Below are 22,500 nucleotides of genomic sequence, written 5' to 3' on the forward strand. Positions count from 1 at the left end.
ATAGATAGATAGATAGATAGATAGATAGATAGATAGATAGATAGATAGATAGATAGATAGATAGATAGATAGACAGACAGACAGACAGACAAAAGTGTGTAATAGAGTATAACAGAATGACAGAGTTGGAAGGGACCTTGGAGGTCTAGTCCAACCCCCCCCCCCTCCTCAGCAGGAAACCCTACACCACATCAGATAAATTATTATCCAACATCTTCTTAAAAACTTCCAGTGTTGGAGCTTTCACAACTTCTGGTAGCAAGTTGTTCCACTGATTAATTGTTCTACCTGTCAGGAAATTTCTCCTCAGTTCTAAGTTGCTTCTCTCCTTGATTAGTTTCCTCCCATTTTTCCAAAGTTCCAGGTTTTAAAAAGCACATTATTCAGTTATCAATCCATTTTCTTTCCTTCCTTCCTTCTCTCCCTCTCCTTTCCTGGTTCCTCCTTCCTTCCCTCTCCCTCCGTCCCTCTCTTCTTTCCTCTTTCCTAATTCCTTCCTTCCTTTTCCCTTTGTATCAGTGCCACTGAAACCTCGAACGGTCACTAAACGAAACAGCTGGAAGTCGAGGACTCCCTGCCAAAGAAATCAGAGCGTTGAAAGGCGCAGTTCAGCACTCCGGATTCCGTCCAATTTGCAGCCCCGTCATTTGATAGCTGTCGACACCCCGCCTCTTTGTGAGTTGGTGAGTCTTGTTTCGGCACACTCAGCAAAAAAAATATATATAAAACACGCACTATAGCCCTGGATTGCCCGGTCACAAACATTTCTTCCTGTTAGGTTGTGCTTAATATTTAGCTGACCCGTTTCCCTTCCTTGGATGTGACTTTCTCCCAAGATTGGAAACCTCCTGTCCTATTTCCCTTGGTCTTCTTAAAGCCTAAATAAACTTCATTCCCTCATAAAAATTAGATTTCTAATCCTCCGTTCGTCCCCCGGTTGCTGTTCTCTAAACATCCCGGTTTCCTGAAACCTCCCTTTAAAAAAATGCAATTCCCAGAACTGGACATTCTAATCACGTTGGGGTTGGTTGGATGCAGAATAAAATTAAGCGTTTATTTCTCGGCGTTTGGAAACAACGCTTTTTAATTGATACCGAACTAAAATTGGACTGGCCTTTTTCATTCATTTTTGCAACACCGATTTCAGGAGTCAGGGGAGGCGGTGGGCTCAGGGGCTAAGACGCTGAGCTTGTCGATCAGAAAGGTTGGCAGTTTGGCGGTTCGAATCCCTAGTGTCGCGTAACGGAGTGAGCTCCCGTGACTTGTCCCAGCTTCTGCCAACCTAGCAGTTCGAAAGCACGTAAGAAATGCAAGTAGGAAAATAGGAACCTTTGGTGGGAAGGGAACAGCGTTCAGTGTGCCTTTGGCATTGAGTCATGCCGGCCACAAGACCACGGAGACGTCTTCGGACAGCGGATTTGAAACGGAGATGAGCAAGGGGATGCTGCAAGGGTTGTAAGTGTGGAAAACGGTCATCAGTCACGTCTTCCGGTGCTGTTGTTAACTTCACTAAACAGTCACTAAATGAACCGTTGTAAGTCAAGGATTACCTGTAGTAATACAATAGCTTTACCTGAGTTTGCTTTCTTTGGAAGAAGGCAATTCCTAATCTTTTAGCATTTTTCCTTCTCTGGGTTTAGCTTCCAAATAAATCAGGAAAAAACAAAACAAAACAGGGCCATAACTTATTTCCACAGTACGAGTGTGATTCATGCAGCTGCTTTTCCATTTTTTATTAAAGAGAGAGAAAGAGAAAGAAAGAGAGAGAGAGAGAGAGAGAGAGAAGGAGGGAGGGAGAGTGAGTGTTTGCACATTCTCAAGCAAATGCAGCTTAAAAGTTATTCCTTTCCCAAAGGAAGTGCAAAACCACCCAAGGTCACCAAATTAAATGCAGGTAATCCTTGTTTTTACGGCCACAATTGAGGCCAAAGTTTCTGTTGCTAAGCAAGACAGCCGTCAAGTGAGTTTTGCTCCGCTTTATGATCTTTCTTGCCACAGTTGTTAAGTGAATCGCTGCAGCTGTTAAGCTAGTAACGTTGTCGTTAAGGGTGGTTCTCCGTGTATGACCACCATGGAGCCAAACACTTGTGCCGCGAAGGGAGACTGGGGTTAAATGAGCTTTGCCCCATTTTGTGACCTTTCTCACCATCGTTGTTAAATGAATCACTGCAGTTGATAAGTTAGTCACCCGGTCGTTAAGTGAACTGAGGCTTCCCCCCTTGACTTTGCTTGTCCAGGAGGTTTCAAAAGTGGATCACGCGATGACTCCGGGACGCTGCAACCGTCATAAATACGAGTCAGTTGCCAAGAGTCTGAATTTTGATCACATGAACACAGGGATGCTGCAACGGTCATAAGTGTGGGGAAAAAAGGTCGTAATTCACTTCTTTTAGTGCTGCTGTTACTTCGAATGGCCACTAAACGAACGGTTGTAAATCAAGGACTACCTGCGTTGTAAGTCAGGCAGAAAGAGGCTGTGTTTTTCATCTCCTAATCCGAAGGGACCGAATTATTCTACTTTGGACTCGGTGGAAAAAAACTGGGCTTCGGAAGAGAACTTGGAGGGACGGTTTTCAGCTGATTTCTGGCAGAGGAATAAAAGAGCACCAACAGGCAAAAATGTTGCTTCGGAGCATATCTATGAAAAGAAGAATGTAGGAAAGGAAGAAGGAAGGAGGGAGGGAGGAGAGAGAGTTAGAGGGAGGAAGAAAAAGAGGGAGGGAGGGAAGAAAGAAAAAAGAACGAGGAAGGAAGGAGAGAGAGTTAGAGGGTGGGAGAAAGATTAAGAGGAAAGGAAGGAGGGAGGGAGAGAAGAAAGAAAAAGGAAGAAGGAAAGAAGGAAGGAAGGAAGGAAGGAAGGAAGGAAGGAAGGAAGGAAGGAAGGAGGGAGGGAGGTGAGAGGTAGAGGGAGGGAGAAAGAAAAAGAGAGAAAGAAGGGAGGAAAGAAAGAAAAAGGAAGAAGGAAGGAAGTAAGGAAGAGGAAGGAAAGAGTTACAGGGAGGGAGAAAGAAAAAGAGAGAAAGAAGGGAGGGTGGGAAGAACGAAAGAAAGAAAGAAAGAAAGAGAAAGGGAGAAGGAAAGAAGGAAAGAAGGAAGGACAGAAAGAAATAAAGACAGACAAAAGAAAGAAAGAAAGAAAGAAAGAAAGAAAGAAAGAAAGAAAGAAAGAAAGAAAGAAAGAAAGAAATCCCAGTGCAGCTTAACTTTTGCTAACAAGCAAAAGCAAGAAAAAGAGAGAAAGAAGGAAGGGTGGGAAGAAACAAAGAAAGAAAGAGAAAGGAAGAAGGAAAGAAGGAAAGAAGGAAGAAAGAAAGAAAGAAAGAAAGAAAGAAAGAAAGAAAGAAAGAAAGAAAGAAAGAAAGAAAGAAAGAAATCCCAGGGCAGTTTAACTTTTGCTAACAAGCAAACCCCACCCTTTTGGGGGAGTTGGGGGGGGGGGGAAACAGACTCCTGCATCTTATATAAACTCACATGTTTTCCCTCTTTCCGAAATCCACATTCCCTTCCCCGGGGGCCTCTCCCACACCCTTTCCCAAGAGGAATTCCACAGCGGAGTCTAAGCTTAGAGGAGTTAGAAACCAATTGGATGCAATTAACTAATAGAAGTCAATATAAGTAAACAAGTCAAAAAAAAGTATATTTATAAGTAAGGAACAAATTTATCCGGTTTCCATTGTTTTCTACCGTAGCCGGTTTTGTGATGGTTAAGCTGCCCAGGGTCGTCCAATGAGATGGTTGGCTACAGAAATTGGATTAAAGAAATGCATAATCAGCTTATAAAGATGGAAAACCTCATCATACAACAGATGCTTCGATGTAATTTTCAGAGGTTCTTTTTTCCCCCCTAAGTTGTGGTCAACTCTGAAAGGTGAAGAAAACAAAACAACTTTATGTGGACTTCCTCAATTGTATTCCGTATGGATTCAATAGGGAATGCGGTGGCTCAGTGGCTAAGACCCTGAGCTTGTCAATCAGAAAGGTCGGCAGTTCGAATCCCCAGCGCTGCGTAACAGAGTGAGCTCCCGTTACTTGTCCCAGCTTCTGCCAACCTAGCAGTTCGAAAGCACGTTAAAACATGCAAGTAGAAAAATAGGGGCCACCTTTGGTGGGAAGGGAACAGCGTTCCGTGCGCCTTCGGTGTTGAGTCATGCTGGCCACATGACCACGGAGACGTCTTCGGACAGCGCTGGCTCTTCAGCCTTGAAACGGAGATGAGCACCGCCCCCTAGAGTTGGGAACGACTAGCATGCATGTGAGAGGGGACCTTTTATCTTTACTGATTGATAGAATGCTTTCTTCCTCTCTATTTTTAACCCTCAAAGTTATCCAAATAATTGAATGCCAATATTCAATTAATGCAAAGTGATCCCTGCATTGAAACGGTTCATAATATCAAGATAATAACAAAGGGATACAGGAGTTTCAAAATCTCATTTTCCTCGGTAGCAACCCACCCCTCTCCTAGGAAAATGAAGCTATTTTAGGAAATATTAAAAGGGCAGAATATTTCCCTTAAAAAGGAGGCAGAAACTCATACACACACACGTTGTCAATGGGTCATTAAGGCCTGGGCAGTCTATTCTACATAACAAAGGTCTACCTCCTTCAGGCAGCGCCATAATAGGAATCCCAAAGCCCTTTCATTTCATCATCACCCAGCAAGAGTCAACCAAGCTTGGGACTCAGGACAGCCTACGGAGTTGTCCCTCCATGGCCCCAAGGGAGTCTGACAACCAATCAGAATAAAAGCTCAAATTCAAAAGGCCAGAGAGGGTATAAAACCCACGCACTCTCAGCATCTCTGCCCTTTTTTTTTCTTCTTCAACCAACATCTTCAAGGCACGTGGTCCTGACCACTATTAAACCATCTTTCCAAGCAGCCTCCATGTTTCCAGGGTCTGGAAACCCCAAATTTTCGTTGCTAAGGGAGAGATGGTGGTGAAGTGTATTTTTGCTCCAGCCAGAAAAAATTTTTTTTGAACCATGGCTTCGTTGGAAGTTAAAACCCACCCCTACTCTCCTAGAGAAATGAAATATTTTGGGAAATATTGAAAAGGCAGAATATTTCCCCTAAAAGGAGAAGTAGAATCTCGGCCGCCCCCACCTTTGTCAATGGGCCATTAAAAGGCCTGAGGCAATCTATTCTACATAACAAAGGTCTCCACCCCCTTCAGCTCCAAGGCGATGGGATTAAGGCATGATAGTATTAGCCCTTTACCCATCTCACCACAGGGCACTTGGGAAGAAGCGATGCTCAACCAAATGTGGACTCACACCCTGCCTGGCCCCATGGGAATCTGACAACCAATTCAGCGTCTCTGCTTCTTTTTCTTCTTCACCCAACATCTGGAAGCATGTGACACCCCTCCCCCTTTTCTGTTCAGGAGCTCAAGCCATGTGGTCCTGTCCACCATTAAACCATCTTTCCAAGCAGCCTCCGTATTTCCAGTGTCTTTCCCCCCACCCTTGAAACTGAAACCAGAAGGAGTTTTCTTCCAACAGCTTTTTGAGCAAGTGAGAGTTGTCTGATCTCCCATCAATGAGCATTTCTATACATGACATTATCATGTATACATTACACGTTGGATATATGACATTATGCCCAAATAAACAAAGAGCATTACAGGCTAACATTAGCGTGTAAGGGGAAGGGGGGGGAACACACCTGGATAGGTTTCCACCCTGTATTTAAAAAAAATCAACTTGAATTAAACGTGGAGACGAAAAAGGACACACCATTTTGAGTGGCCAGCAAACAAACTTTAGGCCTGAGTGCCATAGCACAAGGTTCCCATTGCAGAAAAATTTCCAGATTCAATTTGTAATCAGAAGCTGATCTTCCAGAACTTAGGATAACTAACTATATTGTCACTTTGGATATACACGAATCGGCATACATTAAAATGAAATTTCGACGCCCGCAGCTCTCAAAGGGTCGCCACCTTCAATAAGCACTACATAAACATCACAAAATAAAGAAATTAATACAAAGTTAGCCATATACTCACATATATTATACTAGCCGTTAACCCGGCATTGCCTGGGTATTTATTTATGGGGGGGGGGGGGATGTAATTTCTAATGTTGGATTTTCCCCCTTACTAGAGGGAGCCCCCTTGTGGGAGTACTGTGAAGCTGTTACCATGGCAATTCTACTGTGCTGTACAGTAGGCGCCATCTTAAGGCACAACAGGCTGCATCCTAACATTATCACTCTAATGCACTTTAGCACTATCAAAAGTACTGTGATTTGACACTATAGATATGATTCATTCCTTTCCGTTTCAGCAGCCCAGGCGTTCCAGAGTTATGCTGGAACACACACACACACAGACACACCCTGAGGGGTGTCTTACCTCCATAGTACTTGTTTCCAGAGAGTAAGTCATCTGTGTACCAAGTTTGGTTGAAATGGCATTCCAGAGTTATGCTGGAACATACACGTTTTTATATATGTATATATAGATGACTCAGAGAAACAACACAGTCTAGTTGAAATGTATACATATACAAAAGATAATTCTTCAATTTACTACACAAAGATGCACTTTTGAATAGTAATGGTAAAGGTCCCCTCGCACATATGTGCTATTCAATCCAGCCACCTCCTTCTCTGCCGTCCCCTTCTTCTTTCGCCCTCCATCGTTCCCAGCATGAGGCTCTTCTCCAGGGAGTCCTTCTTCCTTATCATGAGGTAGCCAAAGTTTTTGAGTTTCCTCTTCAGGATCTGGCCTTCTAAAGAGCAGCCAGGGTTGATCTCCTCTAGGACTGACCGGTTGGATGGCCTTGCAGTCCAAGGGACTCAATGCAGGAGTCTTCTCCAGCACCAGAGTTCAAGGGCCTCCGTTCTTTGGCACTCAGCCTTCCTTATGGTCCAACAGCCATCACAGCCATCCATTGCAACTGGGGAAACCATCGCCTTGACTATACGCACTTTTATAGATTGACAAGAGTTGGAAGGGACCTTGTAGGTCATCTAGTCCAACCCCCGTTGGCAGGCTAATTGTACACAGAAACGATTCTGGTGGTTGGCTTTCCAAATGAAAGGGAAAGAAAAATATTGTTCGAATAAAAACCCGATCTTTTCTTAAGACCAGAATCGCGAGCTAAAAACCCTGGCTCCTTTCTCTGGCCGGCTGAAAACCAGATGCTGAGTTATATTATGAATCAGAGCAGCATGCCACTATCATTTTAAAAACTTTTATCTTTCTCCGGTTGTCAGAAGGGTGGCTGGCATCCCAGTTCTTCTGCAACTGAAGACAAAATGCTTGTCCGTGGCGTTTCACCTTCTAGAAAGCTTCTCTCTACGCAAGCAGGGGAAAAAAAAAAACCATCCGTTTGAATTTGCTGGGTTGTTTAATCATGCTGAGCATGGCAGCTTCTAGCAAGTCCTGTGTTCTGAGTGATCCCTTTGCATTATCTGTTCCTCTTCTGGAAATGCCTTGACCACCAGAAATAATAATAAAAGGAAAGAAAACTCGCAGGGGTTTTCACAACAAATGAGTGGAGGGCGTTTAACAAACCTGCCCCCCTCCCGACTTTGGGGGAAGGAGGGGAGGAAAGGGGGGGGGTGTACTAGGAAAAAGTGGCCCAAAGCATCACGTTCCTTATTTCGAAATCTTACTCTCGGGAATTACAACAAGCCAGCAGCTCCTTAAAAGAAAATATTGTGGGAAATGAGCAAAATACTAAAGGGAAGGAAGGAAGGAAGGAAGGAAGGAAGGAAGGAAGGAAGGGAGGGAGGGAGGGAGGGAGGGAGGGAGGGAGGGAGAGAGGAAGGAAGGACAGGAGGGAGGGCCTGGAAGGATGGATGGATGGATGGATGGATGGATGGATGGAGGGAGGGAGGGAGGGAGGGAAGGAAGGAAGGAAGGAAGGAAGGAAGGAAGGAAGGAAGGAAGGAAGGAAGGAAGGCAGGCCGGCCTGGAATTTTGGATGGATGAATGGCCTGGAAGTATGTATGTATGTATGTATGTATGTATGTATGTATGTATGTATGTATGTATAGATGTATGTATAGATGTATAGATGTATAGATGAAGGAATGGATGGATGGATAGAAGGAAGACCTGGAATTATGGATTGATGGTCTGGAATTTGGGATGGATGGATGGATGGATGGATCGCTCAGTGGTTAAGAACCTGAGCTTGTTGATCAGAAAGGTTGGCAGTTCAGTAGTTCGAATCCCTAGCACCGCATAACGGAGTGAGCTCCCGTTACTTGTCCCAGCTTGTGCCAACCTAGCAGTTCAAAAGCAAGTAAAAATATGCAAGTAGAAAAATAGGAACCACCTTTGGTGGGAAGGTAACAGCGTTCCGTGCGCCTTCGGGAGTTGAGTCATGCCGGCCACATGACCACGGAGACGTCTTCGGACAGCGCTGGCTCTTCGGCTTTGAAACAGAGATGAGCACCGCCCCCTAGAGTCAGGAACGACTAGCACATATGTGCGAGGGGAACCTTTACCTTTATCTAAACATTTTAGCAAGTCATATAAATCCCGTTGTTGACCAGTTTCTGGATGGTTCTATCAGAAATGTTTGTGTGTCTTGATGCCCTAAAATCTCACGCTCACTCAAGGTGTAAAGCTGAAAAGAGATTAGACCTTTCAACAAGTCAAAAACCCAAATCGACCACAAAAGTTCTTATAGTAAAGAATGCAAAAGAGAGAGAGAGAGAAAGTTTTAGAATGGTCTTCACAATTTTTGGGCTTCAAAATGATTGAATATCATTTGAGGAGCTCTCCAACACGCAGTGCTGGCAAGAATATTTCTGAACTAGAAAACTTGGTAAGAAAGAGTGGGGGGGAAAGCAAGAATAAAAATCCTCGGCTGACAGAGAGAAGTTGTTGTTTTTTGCCGAAGGAGAAACCACAAAGTATTCATTACGAGAGCATCCAAATTTTTCTGCCCATAATATTCACCGCTTTCTTAATTTGAATCCGTCAGCAACGGGCACACCAGCTGCAGCAAACTTGTTCAAGTTTACACAACACCACTGTGTTTACTTATGCTGACTTCGGGTGCCTTGAAACGTACAATTGGATGCGCGGTGTCCCAAATTTTAGTTACGGCTGCAATTACACGTTATCATCGCTTCCTTTAAATATTTTTGGCTCTGTGTGACGTCCAAACAGCTGCGATTCTTCACGGTGTGCAAGTTGCAACGCCTGTGGCATTTTATCAACGTTGGCATCTTGATTTCGTCAGAGAAAGTGTCACAATTTCCCATCTAGCCAGGACTGCAACAATGATGCTGTCAGGATGCTCAGTTCCTGGGTTGGTACAGGTAGTCCCTGACTTACGAACATTCCTTTAGCAAACATTTGGACTTATGACGACACTGGAAACAGTGAGAATTAACACAAGTCCTTTTGGGTCTACCACTTCTGGACTTTGTGCTTGTGGTGGTGGGGAAAAATGACACTTTGATTTTGGCTTTTACTGATTAGATCGATCTGTTGTTATAGAAATGCCTAGTTTATATTACTATGCAAAAGTAAATATTTGAGGTTTGATATTACTTCTTATTCTACTGCAGCAAAGAGAGTCGAGAGTCAATGCCTTTTCTTTCTTTCTATCTTTCTTTCCTTCTTTCTTTCTTTTTCTTTCTCCCTTCCTCTAACTCCTTCCTTCCTTCCTTTTCTTCTTCCTTTCTCTTTCTTCCCTCCCGCCTTTCTTTCTTTTTTCTCCCTTTCTCTAACTCCTTCCTTCCCTTCTTTCCTTCTTCCTTTCTCTTCCTTTTTTCTTCCCTCCCTTTCTTTTTCTTTCTCCCTCCAACTCATTCTTTCCTTCCTTTCCTTCTTCCTTTCTTTCTTCCCTTCCTTTATTTCTCTTTTTCTTTCTCCCTTCCTCTAACTCCTTCCTTCCCTTCTTCCTTTCTCTTTTCTTCCCTCCCTCCCTCCTTTCTTTCTTTTTCTTTCTCCCTCCAACTCCTTCCTTCCTTTCCTTCTTCCTTTCTCTTTCTTCCCTCCCTCCTTTCTTTCTCCCTTCCTCTAATTCCTTCCTTCCTTCCTTCCTCTCTACACTTTTCCCTCCCCTATTTTTTCCTATTACAGGTAGTCTTCGACTTACAACAGTTCACTTAGTGACCGCTCAAAGTTGCAACGGCACTGAAAAAACTGACTTATGACCATTTTTTTACATTTACGGCCGTTGCAGCATCCCCATGGTCACATGGTCAAAATTCAAGCACTTGGCAATTGACTCCTATTTATGACGGTCGCAGTGTCTCGGTGTGTGTGTGTGTGTGTGTGTGTGTGTGTCACACAATCCCCTGTTGCGACCTTCTGATAAGCAAAGTCAAGGGGGAAGCTGGATTCACTTAACAACAGGTCGTAAGTGTGAAAGGTGGTCATAAGTCACTTTTTTCTGTGCCGTTGTAACTTTGAACAGTCACTAAGTGAACTGTTGTAAGTTGAGGACTACCTGTACCGGTGATGGGTTCAAGAGAAAAACGAAACTCTCGTTACTCACCACAAAGCCCTCCCAAACATCCTAAGCCCGAGAGGGCGAACCTATTGCACATGTGCCATAGGTGGCATGCAGTCCTCCTCCTCCTCCTTCCTTTGTCCTCCCCTTCCTGTCTGCAAGCCCCACTTCCTTCTAGCACTGATGATGTTACCTAGTTGGGTCATGAAACGTCTGCATGAAAACCACCAAGATCAGAGAGCACCAAAGACCCCACAGTTCTCCTCCTTTCCCTCCTTCTCTCCTCTCCTCCTCCTCTCCGCAAGCCCCACTTCCTTCTAGCACTGATGATGTTACCTAGTTGGATCATGAAACGTCTGCAAGGAAACGAGCAAGCTCAGAGAGCACCAAGGACCCACAATTCTTACAAAAAAGCATCTGTCCGGAGAATGTAAAGCTCTGCAGCTTTCGGGGGGGGGGGGGGGGATCATAACGCAACGACTCTGAACTAGGAAGAAACGCCAGCCCTAGTTTTGAATCTATAAAATGTCTCCAGGACCAAGATTATTAATTTTTTTTCCCCTTAGACAGGAGTCTCTGGAGAAGCCAGGGACAATTTTATCCTGCCCCGAGAACACCTTGACCCAAAACCTACTGTATTTTTCAGATTATAAGATGCAACGGTGTATAAGAGGCACCAAGATTTCGAAGAGGTATGTAAGGGGAAAAAAAGTTTTTGCCTTTCTCCAGCCCCCCGAGGCACTCTGCAGGCTTCAGCAGGGCTGGGGGAAGGAAAAAACAAACCCAGTTTATGCAAAAAAACGGTCTATTTTTCACAAAAATGGGATGAGGGGGTAAGGCTTCGGGAAGCCAAAAATGGCTGCATTCGGTGTATAAGACGCACCAACATTTCCACGCCCTTTTGGGGGGGAGGTGCATCTTATACTCCGAAAAATACAGTATTTATTTGCACAGATCGGTGAAGAGGTAAAAATGGTGTTTTTTAAAGTCCTCCTTCCCTAATGCTGATTTACAATACAATACAATACAATAGCAGAGTTGGAAGGGACCTTGGAGGTCTTCTAATCCAACCCCTTGCCTAGGCAGGAAGCCCTATACTGTTTCAGACAAATGGCTATCCAACATCTTCTTAAAGACTTCCAGTGTTGGGGCATTCACAACTTCTGGAGGCAACTTCTGTTCCACTGATTAATTGTTCTCACTGTCAGGAAATTTATCCTGAGTTCTAAGTTGCTTCTCTCCTTGATTAGTTTTCACCCATTGCTTCTTGTTCTACACTCAGGTGCCTTGGAGAATAGTTTGACTCCCTCTTCTTTGTGGCAACCCCTGAGATATTGGAAGACTGCTATCATGTCTCCCCTAGTCCTTCTTTTCATTAAACTAGATATACCCAATTCCTGCAACTGTTCTTCGTATATTTTGGCCTCCAGTCCCCTAATCCTCTTTGTTGCTCTTCTCTGCACTCTTTCTAGAGTCTCCACACCTTTTCTACATCGTGGCGACCAAACCTGGATGCAAATATTCCAAGTGTGGCCTTACCAAGGCCTTATAAAGTGGTATTAACCCTTCACGTGATCTTGATTCTCTCCCTCTGTTGATGCAGCCTAGAACTGTGTTGGCTTTTTTGGCAGCTGCTGCACACGGATGGCTCCTATTTAAATGGTTATCCACTAAGACTCCAAGATCCCTTTGATTTGAAGGAATCCATTGGAGGTACAGATTCATGTAGTCCTTAACTTACAACAGTTTGTTTAGTGACCGTATGAAGTTAAAACGGCTATGAAAAAAGCGACTCACAACCATTTTTCACACTTATGACGGTGTCATAAGCATCCCCCATGCGATTTACATTCGGGTGGTTGGTTAACTGCTTCCTATTTGTGACCCTTGCTATGCCCCGGACTGTTGCTGTGATCCCTTTTGCGACCTCCCGACAAGCTAAGTCCACGGGGAAGCCTGATTCACTTAACGACCGTGTTACTAATTGAACCATTGCAGTGATTCACTTTTACAACGGTGGCAAGCAAAAGTCACAAAATGGGGCGAAACCCGTTTAACATCTCACTTAGCAGCAGAGATTTTGGGCTCCACTGTGGTTGTAAGTCGAGGACTAACTATAGTCAATGGAACAGCAGCTTGCCTCCTGTAGTGGGGGATGCCCCATCGACGGAGATCTTCAAAAGATTGGACAACCCCTGGGCCTTATTATCATATGTGGTGGACGTGTGTAGAAGCAAAAAAATACTGGGAAAAAAATACATACATGGCTGGAAAAGAGGATAAAACAGCACCTTGATTTAATGCCAGAAATATTGCTGTTGGGGATTTTACCTGAAACTTATAGTAAAGAGAACACATATTGAATTATTCGCATATTAACCGCAGCTAGAATTATATTTGCACAACATTGGAAAAGTGAAGAGAGCCCTACTGATGAGAAGTTGATTAGGAAAATATTAGAAATGTGCAGGAATAAACAGATTTAACACTGGCAATTAAGGAGAAAGAACAAGCTGAATATTGTATGCTATGGGAATTGTTTTATCAATGGTTAGAGAATAAAAAGGGAAGTTGGAAATAAAAGGAGGAGTTTAAAGAAGGGTAGAAAATATGTCAAGATAGAGATGTAAACAATATGATAATTGTTAATATTACGATAGGAATACTGTATTTTTTCAGAGAATAAGGCACACCTTTCCCCCCCTTAAAAGAGCATGGAAATGTTGGTGTGACTTATACACTGAATACAGTCATTTTTGGCCTCCTGAAGCCCAGCCTCCGCATCCCATTTTTGCAAAAAACAGGTGAAAAACAGGCTGTTTTTCGCAAAAAGGGAGGGGTTTTTACCTTCCCCTAACAGCACTCTGCAGGCTTCAACAGGGTTGGAGAAAGGCAAAAATGCCCCGGTTTTTGCAAAAAATGCCCCATTTTCTGCAAAAATGGGGGCATTTTTGCCTCCCCCCAGCCCTGCTGAAGCCTGCAGAGTGCTCCTGGGGGCCGGGGAGGACAAAAACTTTTTTTCCCTACTTACCTCTTTGAAATCTTGGTGCGTCTTATACACTGGTGCGTCTTGTAGCCCGAAAAATACGGCATATTGAATATTATTAAATTTTCATTAGAAGAGATACATTAAGAGTGAGAAATGAAAAGGCTTTCACTATGTTCAACTGTTTAATATGCCATAATTTTAAGATTAGAGAATTAATACTAATGCGAATGATATTGCAAATTGTGATGGCTATTATTGCAGAGAGATATTGGGACCCAGACGACCCGCTGTTCAAAGGAAGATGGAATGCTCATATTTTTAATAAATAAATAAACAATAACAATAGATTGGACAACAATTTGTTCAGCATGGTAGAAGGACTCCTGCTTTGGGCAGGGGATTGGACTAGAAGACCTCCCGAGGTCTCTTCCAGTTCTAGGATTCTATGATATGTTGATGTCCTAAATAGGACGAGTCGACTCATTTTGGGCACCTGGATTCTTAAGGTAATTTTGGCTAGCTGGCAGGCGAATCCCAGTAATTTGTGCTTTTAAAATCAATGTTAGCAATCTAGCTTGGGATTTATGGGTGAAAGTCTGCCAGCTCAAAGTGCATTCCTTCATTGCAATGATTATGTCACGCAGGGAAAGGCAGCGCGGTGCAGTGATCAAAGGCAAGGGGCTAGAAACTAGGAGATTGGGAGTTCTAGTTCTCCCTTGGGCACAAAGCTAGTTGTTCCACGATCCCCCCATTTGCAACCTTCCCAACTGGCTTCTGACAAGCAAAAACGGGGGAAGTTGGGTTCGCTTAGCAACCACGTGATTCACTTAGCAACCGTAGGATTTAAATTCAGATGCGCCTCACTTAATGATCGCCTCACTTAGCCATGGAAATTCTGCTACCCTATTTTGTTGCACAATCCTGCTAAATTCAGGATGGACCCCCACTAAGCCATGAGGACTAGCTGCATTTAAGGAGGGATTTGCAATCCTTGGGAATGATTTGCAGAGTTAGCATGTATTCCCCCCCCCCCCCGTCCCCTCCGATCCATTAATTATTAGATTAATTTACTCAAAAATTGGCTCAGTTCTATAATTGGTGTCTGGAAACTCCATGACTTTTTCACTGTTGTGTTTAATGCACCTTTATGTTTCTTTTCAATTAATTTAACTTTGTAGTTATCCTGTTGCATTAAAAAAAAAAAAGTCTGCAAGGAAATGTTGAGTTTGATCCAATACTGTTGCTTGTTTAACAAGCTACATAAACACAGTAGCAATGCTATCTTTGCACAACTGGAGCTAAAAGTTTTGCAACAGTAACAGTCTATAGTAAGTTCAAAAGAAACAACTCAATTTTTCCTCCTCATTTGAAAATATGGAAAAGATAAAAACCTTGTTTTAAAAAATGATCACATGGTTTTTGTAGCCAGCCCCGAACCGCCGACTCAATCTTGAAACTGTCAGATCACTGCTCCGATTTCCAAATAATTCAAAATTTATCTATACCTCCAAACCAATTTTCCACGCCCTGCCAGCCTTCGCTCTAATTAATAATTCTCCCTTTATTGGAAATATGTGTCTCGCACACAAAGATATAAACTTCAACAGGTATTATAATCCCTAATTCAAAGGATTGCAACAAATGGAAAACATGGCTAAATAAGATAATTATTCCCTTTCCTGAATACCATCACTCTGCTAAACAACTAATGCCCATAACAGTCAAATTATTTACTAAGACTCGATTACTATTATTCTTCTCATCCTTCCTAGTACCTACCACTTCCCACTTATGGCTATAACCATGTTGCTTGTATCTTTAAAATTGATATTGTTTTATTTGTTTCCTACTATGATTTAATTGCTTATTAGTAACCTATGACAATCACTCAGCGTTGTATCTTATGATTCCTGATGAATATATTCTATTTTATTTTTCTTTATGTACCAAAGACAAATTCCTTGTGTGTCCAATTACACTTGGCCAATAAAGAATTCTATTCTATTCTATTCTATTCTATATTCTATTCTATTTAAATACAAATATGAAGAAGCTAACCTTAATGGAGAAATCAAGTTTGAAATATAGGAATAACAAAATCTGAGAGGAATTATAAGAAAGAAAGAAAGAAAGAAAGAAAGAAAGAAAGAAAGAAAGAAAGAAAGAAAGAAAGATGATAGTTAGATAGATAAATATGTATAAATAGATAGATATAAATAGATATAGATAAATAGATAGATATAGGTAGATAGACAGATCTCCTCGAACAATATTGCATGGTTTCTTGAAGACAGAACATTCTTAAAAACAATGATTTTTCAGCCCCGTTTTCAGACTGTAAGAAGAAAGACAGACCTGCTATTACGAAGAGGTTTCATTATATCCAGACTTTTTTTTTTAAATGCATCACAGGAACATTTTAGGTACCCTATGATGTTCTAAGGATGAATTCCCAAAGGAGGAAGATTGCACAAATTATAAGGAAATAATTAGTTTAAAATCCGTGGGCCTTTGGAAAGAACATTAAAGCTTTTTCAGAAGAACAAAATGTTATTTATTCTGCAGTGGCAACCGACTTAAAAGGTTAGGGTCACAGAAGCTTCCCCTTTGCTCCACGGACAAAGCCAAACCAGGGAGAGATTCCTAGTCGATCCCTCTCTCTCTCTCTCAAGGGGATCAAGTTTGAAATCCCTGCTGCGGTCAGAGCACACAATGGTAGACTTCAAGAGTCAAACAGTCTGGGTTTGAGTTACAAGGCACTTCCTGCGATGCAGGCCGGAGATAAGGAAAGGCCCGGCCCGTTGACATTTTAAGTCACAGTTCAGATCCAAAGCAAGAAAGAAAACCATCCTTCAAACTACTTTTTCAGCCCCCGAGAGGAAAGGAGAAAAACGACACTGCAGGAGGAGGGTTCTCTCCTACTAAAATCCACCTTTAAATGAAAATATTTGTAGCTCAGGGATGAAACGAGGGGCCCTTGGTGGTCTCTGAGCTTGGCTGTTTTCTTGCGGACGTTTCATGTCCCAAACTAGGTAACACCATCAGTGCTCTGATAGTAATGGGTCATGAAATGTCTGCAAGAAAATTCAGAAACCACCAAGGAACCCCCCCAAAATCCACCCTTAAATACAGGTAAATCTCGACTTAACAACCACAATCGTGCCCAAAATTTCTGTCGATAATTGTTTCCAAAAGTATATCAAGCTTTTAATTTCTGTAGAGGCAGTCCCTGAATTATGACAATAACTGAGCCCAACATTTCTGTTGCTAAGCTAGACAATGGTTAAGTGAAATCTGCCCTGTTTTACAACCTTTCTTGCCACAGTGCTTAAGGGAATCTCACTGCAGCTGTTCAATTATACAATACAATACAATAGCAGAGTTGGAAGGGACCTTGGAGGTCTTCTAGTCCAACCCCCTGCCTAGGCAGGAAACCCTATACCGTTTCAGACAAATAGCTATCCGACATCTTCTTAAAGACTTCCAGTGTTGGGGCATTCACAACTTCTGGAGACAATTTCTGTTCCACTGATTAATTGTTCTCACTGTCAGGAAGTTTCTCCTCAGTTCTAAGTTGCTTCTCTCCTTGATTAGTTTCCACCCATTGCTTAATTAATTAATAACAATGTTGTTAAGTGAATCCAGCTCCCCACATTGGCTTGGCTTTCCGTATGGTCCAGTGGTGGGTCCTGGATCCCGTCGCAACCGGTACACTGCGATGGGGCCGGGCATCCACCTCGGGCACGCACGCTGCGCATACATGGCGGAGGTCGCGCAGGCGCCGTATGTTGTGTGCGCAATTGGCCCATTTCCCTCAAAAAGGGAACGGTGGCCGCTTCTCCCAGCTGCCACCAGTATGCCTATACCGGGCCATACCACCCAGAACCCACCACTGGTATGGTCGCAAAAAGGGATCACATGACCCCCGGCACCCATCATAAATATGAGTCAGGGGCTAAGCGTCTGAATTTTGATCCCATGACCCGTGTGTGTGTGTGTGTGTGCTGCAACCGTCGTAAGTGTGAAACAATGTCCAGGGGTTGTTGTTTTTTTCAGTGCTTTTGTCACTTCGAATAGTCATTTGAGTCAAAGGACTGCCTGTGCTGAATCTCAGAATCAGAATAGAGCTGGAAGGGACCTTTGGAGGTCTTCTAGTCCAGCCCCCCTGCTCAAGCTATTCCAGACAAGTGACCATCCGGTCTCAATCCATCGCTTTGGATGGATGGAGACCACCAAAAACAAAAGTGGGAGAAGACTTTAAATCCCACCCAAATATTTCCTTTTCCTTTCGCCTCCGCTTCATATATGTATACACATACATACATGCACATGTACACTGCATGCATACACACAAACACACACAAAATGCCCCTTTTGGGAAAGGCCTCGAAGCCGCCTTTCACGACAGGCTCTGCTCTCATTCCTTCCTGCATCTCGGCCGGCCGGAGGGAGAGAAGGAAAAACAGGGTGGAAAGCATCTGTCTGAATGCCAAGCGAGCTGGGCTGGGCCAGAGGCCTCGGCTCACTTCCTCACCGCCGGAAAAGAAGAGAAGGGCCTTGTTAAGCCACCACGGTTCGATAGATTTTCCCCGGATTCCCCAAAAAATGATGCATGCGCTTCCTGTATCGGAGAATATACACAGATAGATAGATATAGATATACATGCTTCCCTTGATGTTTCTCGCATGAGACAAACTTGCAGAGTCTGGGAGGGTCAGCAACGCAGCTCCAAAAAAAAATCCAGCTTCTCCAGAAAAATATTCCATTCCCCCCCACTCTCTCCCGTCTCTTCCCAAAACAACCTACCCCTTTGGCAGATCTAAATCGAAAGAAAAAGCAGTAGGAAATACTTTTCCAGCGAGATCGTAGGTAACCCGCAGTCAGGAAAACAGCCAGCAACAGGGTGGGAGTGTGGAGGCTTTGGGGGCTGGGGTGCAAAGGTGATTCCGGAGCCTTGCATGGCTGGGCAGCCCGTAAACCTGGTTTGTTTCCTGGCAATAACTAGGTTAAAAGCAAGGTTGGAAGGGGGCAGCCCAGGCGGATGGGGACTGGGAAGGAAGGAGGGAAGAAGGTCCTCTGCCTTCCATTAAAATACTAATAATACTAATACTAATAAAACTAATACTAATACTAATAATAAGATAAGAATAAGAATAATTCATAAGCACCAGTATATATTTGTGATACATTTTTAAATGTTCAGTTGACTGTTTCATGTTTCATAAATAAAAGAGATAATAATAATAATAATAATAATAATAATAATAACAACAACAACAATAATAATAACAATAATAATAATAATCAACTGGCCGCTGTGATACAATTCTGTTGATGCAATAATAATAATAATAATAATAATAATAATAATAATAATAATAATAATAATAATATAACAACCACCTATATTTGCAATTAAAGGTTCAGTTGGCTGAGTTTCATGTTTCATGAATAAGAGATAATAATACTAATAATACTAATCACCAGTCTATGATGTTTGGATACATTTTTAAATGTTCAGTTGACTGTTTCATGAATGAAAGAGATAATAATATTAATAATAATAAATAATAGTAATAATGAGGAAATTTGCACTGGGAAGGGAGGGGAAAAGGAAAAAAAAAGGGGGGGGGGGATTCCACCACCCCAAAAGGAGAGAAGCTCAAAGGAGAGTTTGAAGGCTTCCTTCTTGGGGGGGAGGGGTGCTGCGGATGATGGGAGATGGAGTCCAGCTCCAACCTTAAAAGAGGGCAGATGTGCACGCCGAAAGGAGGGGGGTGTAAAAGTGCAAACGAGAGAGGGGGGGTTAAAGGGGGTTGGGGAGCGTCCCCCCCCAGAGAAAGGGAAGAGGGGGAGGGAGGGGGGAAATGACTCGGACTTACGACGGGCGGAGCTCACAGCCTCCTCCTCCGGTCCCTGGCGCGACGGCGGCGGCACCTCCCTTTCCCCAGCGGCGGCTGCCGAGCCTGCCCGCCGCCCTCGCCGCCACCGCGGTGCCGCTCCATGCACGGGGACGACGAGCGAGGGCGGCGGCGGAGGCGCTTCCAGCAGCCCGAAAGAAGGAGGAGGAGGGTCCGCAGCAACGGCCAGCGCGGGCGGGCGGGGGGGGGCGAGGGCAGCGCTTCCCAACCAGGCGCTCGCGGGCGGCGGCAGCAACAGCGGCGGCGTCTCCCTCCCTCGCTCCCCGAAGCCCCGGCCCACGCGCCCGCTGGCGCATGGAAGCCGCGCGGCGATTGGGCGGATGAGAGGGAGGCTCTGGTTGGACGGGGCCGGTGCCACGCTCCGCCCACCCCCTCTCCCCTTCCCCCGACCCGACCCGACCCGAGAGGGCAGCCCGCGCTCGCGCTCTGGGACTCGGGAAGCCTCGGCCACCTTCGGAAAAGGGAAGGAGGGAAAGAGGGAGGCCGTTGGCAACGGGCGGGGAAAGGGAGGGGGACGGGGGGAGGATGAAAGTAACAGATTAACAGAGTTGGAAGGGACCTTTTATTTTATTTTATTTTATTTATTTGGTTTATTTGGTTTATTTTGGTTCATTTTGGTTTATTTTGGTTTGTTTGGTTTGTTTTGTTTATTTGTTTATTTGTTTTATTTAATTTATTTAATTTATTTTTAATTTATTTTCTTTTATTTATTTTATTTATTTTATTTGTTTATTTATTTTGTTTAATTTATTTTTAATTTTCTTTTATTTCTTTATTTTATTTTATTTTCTTTTATTTTATTTATCTTATTTTATTTTATTTATCTTATTTTATTTATTTATCATTTATTTTATTGGTCAGCATGCACAAGGTAACAGGTGTTAGTATAGACATGGGCATTAGCGCATGAGATTGGTACAGATAGATGGATATAAATAAGTACGACATGGCCATGAACACATAAAATGAGTACATATCAATGCAGGTCATCTAGTCCAACCTCCTGCCCAAGTAGGAGACCCTACATCTGCCTCTACCTAGGATCTAGGACCAGGATGGCGAACCTATGGCACGCGTGCCACAGGTAGCACCTGAAGCCATTTGTCAGGGCACGCGAGGCGCTGCCTTGTTAGCTGGGCGGCACGCATGCGCACGCTGGTGAGCTGAGTTCACCCTTTTTAAAAGCCATTTTTCGCTTTATAGGAGCCTGGAGAGGGCGAAAAGAGCCTCTCCCCCCACCAGAGGCCCTCCGGAGGCTTCATGAGCTCCCATAGAGCCGCCAGAGCGCAAAAAAACAGCCCTACGGGCAAACCGGAAGTTTGGGAACGGACTTCCGGTTTGTTCAGAGGGTCGTTTTGAGCGCTCCGGAGGCTTCAGGGACCTTCAGGAGGCTTCCCTGAAGCCTTCGGAGCTGTTAGATTGGGTCATGGATAGGCACACACAGGCTTAACGGTAACAACAGCTCTTTATTAAGTACAACAAGTGAGAACAATCCAGCGAAGGTTGAGTCTGACAGCAGCCCTTTTATACGGAGCTGTCAGACCCTTCGACCAATAAGATTAAACCTATGTTCCCTCCGGAACAGAGGACCTTGGTGGAAACTACTGTAGATAGAACAAGTATCTAACAGGAGCGCTCACTTCCGGTTTGCTCGGAGGGTCATTTTGACTGCTCCGAAGGCTTCAGGGAAGCCTCCTGAAGTCCCTGAAGCCTTCGGAGCAAGTGCAAAAAATGGGGGGGGGGAGCGCCTGTAGTGTACTGGGGGCATCGCACATTGCATTATGAGTGTGGCACGCCTGCACACGACCCCCCTGCGCTCCCCCCACTTATGGCACGCGAGCCGAAAAAGGTTCGCCATCGCTGATCTAGGATCTCTACCTAGGTAGTCCTCGACTTGCAACGGTTCTATTTATTGGCCATTTGAAGTTGTAATGACACTGGGAAAAGGGATTTATAACCGTTTTTACACACTTATGACCATTGGAGCCTCCCCGTGGCCATGTAGTCAGAATTCAAGCACTTGGCAACTGGCTCTTACTTATTTAGAATATTTAGAATAACAGTGTTGCAAGGGACCTTGGAGGTCTTCTAGTCCAACCCCCTGCTTAGGCAGGAAACCCTACACCACTTCAGACAAATGGGTATCCAACAACTTGGAGCAACTTATGACGGTCGCAACATCCCCGCGATCGCGTTATTTCCCTTTTGCTACCTTCTGACATCAAAGTCAAGGGGAAGCTGGATTCCCTGAACAACGGTGGTGAGAAAGGTCTTCAAACGGGGCAGAATTCACTTAAGAGGCATCTCGCTTAGCAACTGAAATTTTGGGCTCAATTGTGGTCGTAATTCGAGGACTACATTTAGCAGAAAATGCAAAGATCTGCAGCTGGACTAGGTAAAGTGGAAGAGGAAAGAGAGGTGGGGGAAAAGCAGACCAAAATTATATTGAATTATACATTATGCTTTATTATAAAACATAATATGCAATAATAATATGTATATTGTCATTATATTTGACCTATATTCATTTCAATGCACAATAAAGCACATATTTGTATAGTATATTTTATAGTGTATTATTATACATAATAGATGCTTACTACATATTTTAAGTGTGTAATATATATAACATGAGCTATTTATATCATATTTAATAAGATATAAAATGTACCATGCTACTTCATTATATATCATAATATGTAAAATATAATTTAATATAATATATATTTTCATATATAATAAAGTATATTAGTAATATAGTTAGTATCTATTTTGTATATGATATAATAGCTATATTAATAATGAAAAGTATATATATTTCACCAATATACAATAAAATTTAATAAAGTATATTAGTATAATATTATAGACTAATTACATATCATAATATACAATAAATATGTGATCATCAGCATCAACATTGGTTCCGTTTGTGCCAAACGTAATCTTTTTTCTATATCCGGGAATGGGACGGCTTCTGAGCTTCTCAATCCACCCAGTGCCCACCGCAGGCGAAGTTAATATATTACTGATTACATAATCTATATATATAAAAGCCAAATACCACTCACTCACCACGAAATCTTCAGAACCGTAAAGCCTACAAATTTGAAATTTGGCATGTATGTTCCTCTTGGCTTCTAGGTGTTTTCTAAGAAAGG

General features: G+C 43.3%; 1 protein-coding gene across 1 annotated transcript in view; it reads right to left on the reverse strand.

Moving 5' to 3' along the window:
- PTPRA (protein tyrosine phosphatase receptor type A) overlaps nucleotides 1–19,626 on the reverse strand; it is a 119,743-nt gene extending 100,117 nt beyond the window's left edge. Inside the window, 1 exon segment of the mRNA XM_081960097.1 lies at nucleotides 19,301–19,626. The gene's annotated coding sequence lies outside the window, so the exon portion shown is untranslated.
- Between the last annotated feature and the right edge of the window lie 2,874 nt (nucleotides 19,627–22,500).

Source organism: Natrix helvetica (genome assembly GCF_964273705.1).
Source record: "Natrix helvetica genome assembly, chromosome: 7".
In the NCBI taxonomy this organism is placed as follows: Eukaryota; Metazoa; Chordata; class Lepidosauria; order Squamata; family Natricidae; genus Natrix; species Natrix helvetica.